Raw genomic sequence first — 4,237 nt, forward strand, 5'->3', positions numbered from 1 at the left:
AATCACAGATGGCAAAATATTGACTTTGGCTATCGATGAAACTTATGTTTTAATTGCGACTGAAAATGACCCCCATATATCACAAAACTCCAAGACACCACATTTCTGTTGGGCATTCGCTCCTTGACTCGTCCACCCAGACATCAAACTGGTCCAGGAGAACACATTATCAAATACTTTCTAAGCATCCTCTACGCGACCGGCCTTAGCGTAACCATCGATCATGTTGCTCTTGGGCATTGCGTAGAAGAGTGTTTCGGCTCTAGGGAGATCAGTATTTTTGATATAGATAGTGGTCATTGAAGCATAAGAAACAATGTCCCTCTGAGGCATTTCATCGAACACCTTCCTTGCTTCTTCTATCTTCCCATCACGATCCAGGTTACTTATCTTTGTATTACAGTTATATATATAACATCTGCCAAGACAATTGAGCTTCCATAGTTGAGAATGAAAATAGAGCTTGTTTGTAATTGTAGGTTCTGTTTTGTGTGGTGTATGTGATATGAATGTCGGACACACAGGAAGAAAGAGTGAAGCATCAAAAGATAGCGGCGATTCTTTGCAGCGTCCCATCACTTTTGGTCATGGTTTTGCGCTCCAGTCAGCGATAATAATACATTGCCGATAGTTTTGAGAGTTGCCATGAGGCATGACACTAACACAAAACACGAGTACGATACGACACGAACACTTCGAACGCGACGATACGTATATAAATATTTACGCAATGTCATAAGTAGAGCTAATACATCCTGCTATGTCACAGAAAATATTCCTTAAAAGACCAGAAACTAAAACAAAATAAACATCACATTAGATTTATAGGGATACAAGACATTGTAACCCCGCGCTACAAGATTAAATTGAGAATGTAAATTCATAATATAATCACAATATAAATGTATTGTATATTTGATTTAATGATGTTACAATGCTGTATCTAGATTTAATGTATTGTATGACTCTTGACTGTTGCATGCTTATAAATGTGTTGCATTTATATCGGTGTTGCATGAGGATCACTATTATGCAATGTATTCTGATTTAAAATATATAAGATCATAAAGTGCACCAGAGATCCTCACGCCATTAATCATTACATATATGTATGTATGTACTCGAACAGAAAAAAACTAAGTCCCACCTTTGTATATGTTACTCCCTCCCAAACTATTTGTTTCTTTTTACATTTCTAATCCAAAAATTTATGTTCAAATTTTAAAAATTGATTACAACTTTTTAGAAGTTCTCAACTAATCAAAGGTTTTTGAAATTTACTATGTATAAATATTTGATATTTAAAGATTAGATTAGAAAATTTAAAAAGAGACTGAATTAAATGTATGCTCTCTATTTAAATTCCTAAAAAAAAAAAAAAAAAAAAAAAAAAAAGCCCTTGTATTTGTTTCTCTTTAGAGTCGCCATTTAAATCTATTCAAATCCATTCAACATTGTTGCTAACTCAATATCACTTATTCATTGCAATATCGTGTTATCTTTTCACAGTTGCCCACAAACTCAAACCAAAGCGAGTATAGAGCTTATCTATCATGCTCAAACAGAAATGTTAACTAAGATCACTTACACAATTATTATTTGAATTTTCGTCATTCACTTTGAGATACTCATTTATGAATCTTACCTTTCATCATTTACTTCGTGAAATAGATAAGATTAACTGGACCACCTAACCTGAGTAAAAATGATTAACTTGACAATGATAAAAATTTGATTGATGTGATAGTGAATGATTAGATAAAGTCGCAATGTTTATCCTTTTCCGTATACTTGTGGTGGTAACATGATGTCCCATTCAGTAATTTACTTTCGGAGCATTAAAATGAGTTGTATGTATACTATTTTTTTCCCCTAAATATATGTATACTAATCCTTCTTTTCTAAGTAATGCTAGAGAGCTCATCTTGACAATATCTCCACACCGTACACTTATATTATACCTAATCGGCCCTTGGTGGAGGTTCTTAACCCGACTTTGCATAAAACAAATATTTAATGATTCGTGTAGCGGAGGTTCCAAGTCATAATTTGACTGTCCTTTCAAATATAAGACTCCCAAGTTACTAACTTAGGTCCGATTTGACATGTGTTTTGATTTTATTATTTTTATTTTTAAAGTGTTACAGTGTCGATTTTGATAATAAAAATATATTTAGTGCGATTTTATTTTATTTTACATAGTACTAAAATATTTCATGAACAGTAATCCAAAACTAAAATACTAAAAAATTATTTTTTCTTATTTTGATAACTGTTCATGGCCCAAAATCATAACAGTAGCACAACACGGGCCTTTTTTTTTTCCACAGCAAAACATGGTTATCAAATGTGTTTCTAATTTTTTTTCAAAACACTCATACAACAAAAACATTATTTCTGTTTTAGTAAAAAACAAAGCACCTAAAACAAAACACATATCAAACGGACCCTTAGTCTCGTGTAAAAAGAGATTATTACTCTTTTGTTGCCAAAATAAAAAAGAGAAAAATGATCAACCCAATCATTTTTTTACCTACTTCACATATGAAATATCTAGTCCCAAAATAATTTCTGAAAGAGTAGCACTCCTCATTTCAAAAAATATTTTCCGTTTCCAATCACACAAACTTATTATACTTATTACGAATCCTTTTTCACATTACTAAACCAAAAGGAACACTTGAAAACTAAATCCCTACGCTAAGATGAAATGTTAAAATTGAGCGCGAATTTACTCATCTCTTATTTAATTTGAAATATGTATTTGGAATAAGATATATCATGGATACTTAAAAATATAAAAATATTCTCAACTTAGATACATATTACACTTTCTTTGAAACACAGACTAACTTGTGATAAGATTGTGCATCACTACGAATGAATAAAACTCTTTTATTGTCAACTTTGATATGATGTGAATTGTGTGAATCATGAAATAAAAAGAAACAACCAGTTCAATCATTTTGCATATATACTAGAAATAAACTAGGAAATTTCAAGAAGAAATACTAAAGAGTTTAGAAACCGCAACACAAATGTTGCAAATCGCCCTCAAATTTGCATTCATGGGAGACAACAAATTGGGTTGATCAGCTTTGAAAGTGGCCTCACAATCTTTAGCATCACCATCAACATCGCTTGCCAAACTACCCAAATTGAAGTAAGTTTCAGAATCCAAATCACTGCTGGCTTCTAACAAGCTCGTGACGGCCTTATCATAATAACCCTCACACGACCTCAGACTCGAAACCATCTCCGAATCCGGTCCATTCTTGAGAAGCTGAGCTATGTAGTCTCGGGTATGCGTAGCATTGTGGAAGGCAAAGCGGAACGCGATGTCGGCGAGCTCGAACTGGTCTGCGGTGGCTGCTCGTGAGTCGGAGTAGAGAGTTTGGATGCAGAAGGTGTAGTTTGTGGTGTTTTTGCAGACGCGGTCGATGAGTTGGGATGGTGGCGGGGTTGTGGCGGAGGTGGAGTGGAGGAGGAGGAGGATGAGGAGAGAGAAAGATAGTGAGAGAGAGGAGAGGTGGGGAGAAGGAAAGGAAGGCATGGTTTGTTTCGGACGATGAGAAATGGGACAATGGAATGAGTGATAAAAAGGAGTGTGTGTTTGTTGTGTGTGTGTGTGTTGCGCTGAAATTTATAGCATGCGTTTCATATTTAATGCGTAACGGTTGATATTCTAAAACTAAGCAAATCGTGAGGATCTGATGATTGATCTACTCATGTGATTCCCAAAGAGTCTTATTTAATGGGCTATGATTATGTGAGTGCATGGGAAGAGGTCCATCCAATCTGATCTTAATTATGTTTGATTGGTTACGCAGATCCATATTCGATTATGCTTGATTCTGTGATTCAGAATGTCTGCACTAATTTACTATCTTTCATCAACTCCACAAGATTGTACTAATATACCTAATTTTTTGTTATCATTAATAATTTCTCGATGGAGTTGGTATGTTGTGATTTGTAAATCATTAAAGATAATGATTCTTTGTCCCAGGTCCAAAAATTTTTATCCTTTGAATGAAATTGGATGAAGTAGATAAGATAAAACATTTGATAAAAATTGACTTTAATTAAATTTTAAACTTAAAAATTATAATACAATCATAAAATTAGGCAATGTACTGTATACATGTATACAAATAAAAAATTGACTTTAATTAAATTTTAAACTTAAAAATTATAATACAATCATAAAATTAAGCAATGCACTGTATACATGTAT

This window comes from Cornus florida, unplaced genomic scaffold, assembly GCF_030987335.1.
Source record: "Cornus florida cultivar Cherokee Brave unplaced genomic scaffold, ASM3098733v1 CherokeeBrave_3.0.0_Hap2_Chr01, whole genome shotgun sequence".
Classification (NCBI taxonomy): Eukaryota; Viridiplantae; Streptophyta; class Magnoliopsida; order Cornales; family Cornaceae; genus Cornus; species Cornus florida.